Source organism: Trachymyrmex septentrionalis, unplaced genomic scaffold, assembly GCF_001594115.1.
Source record: "Trachymyrmex septentrionalis isolate Tsep2-gDNA-1 unplaced genomic scaffold, Tsep1.0 scaffold190, whole genome shotgun sequence".
Lineage (NCBI taxonomy): Eukaryota > Metazoa > Arthropoda > Insecta > Hymenoptera > Formicidae > Trachymyrmex > Trachymyrmex septentrionalis.
In genome coordinates this window covers 804233-811280 of record NW_017305072.1, presented here as the reverse complement: position 1 = coordinate 811280, position 7048 = coordinate 804233, and the positions used below count along the sequence as shown (strand labels likewise).

Sequence of the window (7048 nt, the reverse complement as noted above, 5' to 3'; positions counted from 1 at the left end):
CAACTCGCGTTTTTCGTCTCTCTTTCTCCCTTTCTCTCCTCCCCCCCCCTCTTTCTCACTCTCTCTCTTTCTCTCTCTCTCTCTCCATCTCAAATTTCACAAACTACAAAAAGGTTTGAGGAAATTTTCCGACATTTATTGCCTTTGGATTACGATTAACCCGCGGTAATTGTTGCGAGGTGTATATGACGTGAGATATTTTGATACATTTTGATTAATACTCTAACTGTACAATAATTAATTAATTAATTAATTAATCATACAAAGTGAATCGCGCAGCCGAATAACGATAATAGCATACTCGCGAAATGTTTGCAAATTATTCCAAAATGTTTGAATGAATTAATACAAGCAATGGTTATTTAAAGACGTATTAAAATGCACAGTGTTTTACATCACGCACATTATGTTTTTGAAACATTGGAACTTTAATTACGATTATTAGAGTTCATTTTATCAGCAGTGAATGATATAGAAATGTTTTCAAAATTATTGAAAAGAAGCTGTTAGAGAAACTTTTATATTTTCATGTTTCACGTATAGCTCGGAAAATATTTTGTCCGCTACTATATCGATTTGCACGTCAAAAAGCCAATTTTGGAAAAGCAAAACATTTTATTGATGATGATACTTGAAAAAGCCCAGTTTTGAAAATCTCACTGAAATGGATACCCTCTCGCGCGTTTCACTATGTCTCATAGTGTCTCGCTATGTCTTTTTATTTCTACATGTCGTTGAAATTTATAATATATTAAAACTGTAATTTTTCGCGAATTTATTTTAAACAGAATGTGTAAATAAATGGAGAGGTGAAAAATGTAATTTATATTAATTTTAATCTAATCTTAATATTTATTAATTATTAATTTGATTTAATAATTATTTAATATATTTAGTAATTATTAATTTGAGATACAGAATTTCCTCCCTATTCATATATTTTTTAATGAAATCTCTCAGGAAAATATTAACCTTAGAATCATAAATTATCGTAAACTTCACGACATACGATGATTTAGCTATTAGGAAAAATGAAAATATAATATTAATGATCACACACACACACAACAGTGTTTCACTGTATCGTGAGCAACAACAAAAAAGGAAGAAAGAGAGTTGTCAGAGACGGAAATAATTTGTAGATTAAAAGTATGGGACGATTTATAACGAACTACACAACGTATAAAACTAAAAACTATACACTAAACTGAAGTAAAGAGGGGTAAACGGCTCACTTAATCGGCCGTGCCTATCGCGAGAAAACGAAGCTTTCCGTGAGTAAGGCCACCCCTACATAGCCACCCTCGAACCGCCGAAGGCGGTGGGCGAACCAGTTAACGTGTTGTGAGAACTTTTCTCTCGTTCACGTCGAGCCGTATCCTTTTTCTTCCTTTCGTGTCTCTTTTGATTTTTTTTTTTTTTTTTTCGTCGCTTTTCCTTGCCTCCCTTCTCGATCGATACATTTGTCAAGCAACGTATAAACGCCACTAAGTTCACGGCAATTCCACGGTAATGTACGAGGAGAATCGACCGTCAAAGTGTTTTGCTGGACTTGGGTCATACATCCTGGGACGCTCGCTGGTCGTCGCCCTTCGGGGAAACACGTGCAGGACAACTATCCTTTACGCCATCTCGTAAATAACTATCACGGCCGTTTAGTGGCCGGAGATTTCAGTCCGCATACGATGTGGAATTTAGCTCTCCTCTTCGCCACGCTTATATATATGCCGCACTTATACGCCTAGTAACTACTCATTCTTATTTACGACAGGAATTACCAAATGAATTCCCCTCTCGGATTTGTCTTGCATTGACAACGTCTCGTTACTCCTCTTTCACGGAGACTATCCCTTTTTTTCTCTTATTCACCAGCACTCCACCGTTCTTCTCTTGGCACGCCAATGTCAGATTATGAGCTCTTTGTCCCATCACGCTTACGTGTGATCGATGGTCCTTGCCGGTCGGGACGAAGGGGAAGGAAGATTTACCGACGAAAGCGCCGTGATTTTTTGAGAGATTGAGGTCAAGAGGAGAGGTATACCCGAGATATTATATCCCTCTGATTACTTTTGTCACTTTTGTATCCTGCGAAAATACTCTCATTTTTTAGTATCACCACGGGTATTCCCATCATCGCCACCGTCACCGTCGCCTCCTCCAGCTCTTAATTTCGGTCTCACTTCCCAACTGATACTCTCTTCCTCGGGGTTCTTTTACCTCTCGGGTCTTTAGAAGCAGCTTCTCCTCTTGCAATTTTATCTGATGGAAGCCAAGGGAAAAATCCGGTGCCAAGCTGTTGAGCTCGAGTTTAGCTCTTCGGTCGAGCGAAAATATCCCTGGCGTTCGGTTATCTGCGCGTAAAAAAAAAAAAAAAAAGAATTATTTCGGATCGAGATTTTATTTCCATCTACGACTTACGATCTCTGTTGCACTTTCTCGCGCTCTCGACTCTAATCCTCGGCGGCACATCGTAAAGTAAAATCTTGACGTATCGATCGCGATCGATCTTCCATGATAAATTCAGACGTCTTCTTGTACCAGACTTGTTGGAGGCATCCACTTTTTTTTGTTCTTTCCTTTTATTTTATGAATCTGACGATACGGAGTACTTTCGCGTTCCATCTGAGGATCGCACATATATCATCGCGGCATCTCGATTCGATAAGATACGAGAGAGAGAAATCCGGGACCACGCGCCCCGAAGAGACGCTTGATTTATTCGAGCACAGCGAAAATCTTTTATTCCTCAATTATCGTCGCGTGAAAATATTTTAATCCGTCCCTCGGAGTTTAATTCTCGCTCCATTTCCGCTGCTGTAATTTCCACAGCTCGATTTCTCTTTGTCTCTCTCTCTCTCTCTCTCTCTCTCTCTCTCTCTCTCTCTCTCTCTTCCTCGTTCTCCCCTCTCCTCTTATTGAAAATATTTTTTCTATCCTTTGAATGCCTCGTGTCTCTTCGATTGGATGCATTATTCTCATACGCCTTTATTGAATTTATTATCCTGGCTCATCATTACTCACTGCATTACCGGAATCGCTTCTATCGTTTAATCCCGATTTACTCTCTCTTTCTCTCGTTTGCTTATTTCCGTCGTCGTAATATCCGACGCCACCTTACAAAGATAATTTTCTTGTAAGAGGCGCAAAGTAAAAGCGTACACCTAGATAAATCTAATTTTCATTATTACTGCGAGCCGCTCACTGCGGAGGAATTGACAACATGATTTTCTATAAAGAAAATCCTGTCTGTACAAGTAGAGTTTCATAATTCTACTGGCACTTTACTCTTTTAGACACGTTTATCACGGCACGGGTGTTTATCCGCAAACAATCGCCACAGGAAAGAGAGTCAGGTGAATGTTACCGCTAAGCCGGAATACCAATCGGTCCTGCTGTACGGTAGCGTGATAGAAACCACATTCGGGAAAATGCTAAAATCCTAGAAACGCTAAACGAAAAACACGAACCCACGGAGATTTATACGCGACCAAATTTTCCTCCCGCGAACGTAAATTCACTCCTCGCTGTGGAATAATGACTGTGAAAGTTTCCTGTTCTCGTTTCACTGCGGGAATTTCAGGATTTTCCGAAAAAAGGATTAGTGCAAGCGAGAAGCAAGCGAGAAGCCCGGTACATACGTTTCTTCTAAGTCTTTTATTCAACACATTCAAAAAATAAAATTAAAGTTGAAGAGAGTGAAAAAGAGTAAACAGTCATATCACAGCAGATGTTACCTTTATAAACAAATAAGATGTTCACAAAAAAAAAATGTAATTATTTCAAAATAAAATGACAAGTTTTCCTAAAATTTTATTTAAGAATTAAGTTAATAAATTTATTAACAGTTCCAATATATTAACATCCTTATAATATAATATTTATTGATGGTAGCATCAAATTATTAAATTGCTTGTTAATTTAATTCGAGATTACTAGAGTAGTTTTAATTGCGTTTATAGTCCGGAAAAACAATTCGGCGCGCAGTTCTAAAAGACTACAATATGGTATAGTTACATGCAAGTACATATATAGTGTATATTAGTAATTCAAGATTGATTTATTTAAAACAATGAAGATCCAGCTTCGACCGTAATAGATATTTTTCTAGTAGTGATCGTGTTTCTCACATATGCGGTCCAAATTAAAGATTCTTAATATTATTTAAGAATTAAGTATACACATTCTGCGATTTCTTGCAATGATGTGTGTGTGTGTGTGTGTAAAATAATTTTTAAGATTATATTCTATTATATTATATTTTTCCAATTATTAATTAGGAATTAAAACCTCAATTAAAACTTATATATATATATATATATTCATGGCATAGATACAATACAATAAAACTAGAATAACAACCCTTAGGAAAAAGTGTTTCAATATACAATACTGATTAACTATTCTGAATTATACTGAATTATACTGATGAAATATCAGTTTCTGAATAGTAGTAATCATAGTATATTGAAACACTTTTTCTGAAGGGAAATTTGATACTGTTTTACGTTTTAATATAATATAATTCAAGTCGGATTTTGTCATATTAATTTATTTTGCTTGGATCATTAGAATTTTATTTTTAATAAAACTGAAAGAAATAAATTTTTAAATATCATTAATTCTTCAAAAATAAAATAACCACCAATATGTATAATTTCATTCTCTCATTCGTATAAAATATGTATAGAAAAAAACTACCATCACTTTCAGTTTTTTTCGCTTATATACATTTCTCTTTAATTTAGCTAAACTTTAAAATTTGTATCGTATTCCCGACGAACAGTTTATCGTTTCGTGTCATGATCAATATCAAGATTGGCAGAATACATAACGATCGTTATATAAAATACGTATAAATGAAACACGCGGGAGACGCTAACCTAAAATGACATTGATCCCTATGATCGCGCGAATAGAAAATATAAAAAGTAATATACGACGAAAGAATTTACTGGCGTAGTCAGCGAGCTTAAACTGTCATTCCCTAATAGGCGTTCTCTTCAGTCTGTCTTGTCGATTTCCAGCTCAACGAATTGATCGTGCTGGCCGAAAATCGTATCCAAGCTGAGTTAATCGCGTCTGAAACGACGTTGCGGAAAAACTCCCAAGCGACCGATCAATTTACTAGGAGACTTTATCTCGACGGCATTCTCAATAATTTTTTTTTTTCTTATGATAATACACCTCCTCGTCAAATGGGGCAGATTTGATTCCGTTCCGCGCCAAGGAATCTCCGCGATCCGCGATCCCTCATACTGACGACGTTATATCACTCCGAATGATTTATTCCAGCTATCGCCGTCGCACCAAATCGCTCTCTCCCTCTGCTTCTCCTCCATAAATGCGAAGAATAATTCCAGCATATAATACCACGAACGGACATATGTCTGCTTTATGAGTGACCGGCATTGTGCATAAATGGATTAATTCGGATATCACGCAAATCGTGCATAAACATCATTTCATCTGAATAGAATTGCTTTAAACGTTCTACGACGGTAAATTCGCATAATCACGTCGCTACGCGACATTTAGTTTCTCATGAGGAAACATTAAATTGGAATTTATATAATATATGAAAGAAATATAGAAATATGTTTAATATTCATGGAAATATTATCTCACAATGGAAACTCTCTGAATAGAATTTTCAAAAATATATTGTAATTTCATTATAAGAAATATCTATATTTACTATTTTATATATATTTATATATCGAAAATCCCAATGTAATGAATTTTATTTGATAAAACGAATTTTAATATTATTTTTACAATCTTTTCCCAAATGTATTATATATTTCTCCTAACTCCTTTCGATTTATCTGGATAGATGCTATATATTTTTCCTGGCAAGACTGAAGAGATACGAACGAATGCATTTTTAATGTCCACATACGAAGAGTTCGATAATGGATGTATTTTGTGCAATACCCGTGTCATCGTCGAAAACTGATCTCTTAATAAAAATTGTATGATATTCTTAGAAAATGCGGATGGATTCTTTTATATATTACGCTTCTATATATATAAATTGATAAAAAAAATCTATCGTTTTTATTGGGATTTATACATATATATATACATATTTCTTACTATAATTTTTTGTATTTATGTTAAATAAGCATAATTTTAATTTGCGAAATAGTTATCAAGATATTTGAATGTAGTATTATACTTTATGGAGATTAATTTTCCAGAGATTATGAAAGAAAACAAAAATGAAATTTAATTAAATTTAAAAGAAACATAATTTTGTTGTAAATATTAACATTACTGCGAATTGCGTATAAAACATTAATATTTATATTTATATGCATATAAAATATTAATTATTCAGAAATATTATTCTAAAATATTTAAGCCAGCAATATTAATTCGAACTTTATTTTTAAAATATAAATTCCTCGAAATCGTTAGTCATCGGATAATATCGGCTTGCAGATATATTTTCTCATAAAACTGTATAGCATCATATACACGCATCTTTACTTCCATGCACTTTCTTCTTTCTCTGTGCCGTACGAGAAATGCGCTCGGTATGCGATTCGTATAATGGAAGAGGGAAAAAAAAAAAAATAATCTAAGCTGCACCTACGCATAACGTGAAATATAGCGCAATAACTCACTACTCGCGTCAAAATGCTCCAAAACATCCTTTTAACAATATCGTTTACGTTAACATAGCAGTAACACCGGTTTTAGGCGTCGATTTTTATTTGAGATCCCCGGCTGCCATGTTCAACGTCGGGGATAACTTATCACGCAAAAAGAACGCAACTGCACTGCAATTGCATCGTGGCGAACTAACGTGGGCATATCTCTTCCTTCTCTCCGCCTTTTACTTCAGCCTTACACACAGGGCATCGCGCCGTCCGAATTACAAAGACCACTCCGCACCCACGTCGACAATGAACTGTTATCTACATGTCAAACTCACTCCGGTCATACCGAAGAAATTCAGAACCTCGAGCGTAACATCACCGCTTAATGGAAGATATTTATAATTATAAATTAACTTCACTGTCAATTTTGACGGGGGGGGGGG

General features: G+C 35.3%; 1 protein-coding gene across 1 annotated transcript in view; it reads right to left on the bottom strand.

Moving 5' to 3' along the window:
• LOC108747075 (polycomb protein Sfmbt-like) overlaps nt 1-7048 on the bottom strand; it is a 65175-nt gene that overhangs the window by 57675 nt on the left and 452 nt on the right. The window lies entirely within an intron of this gene.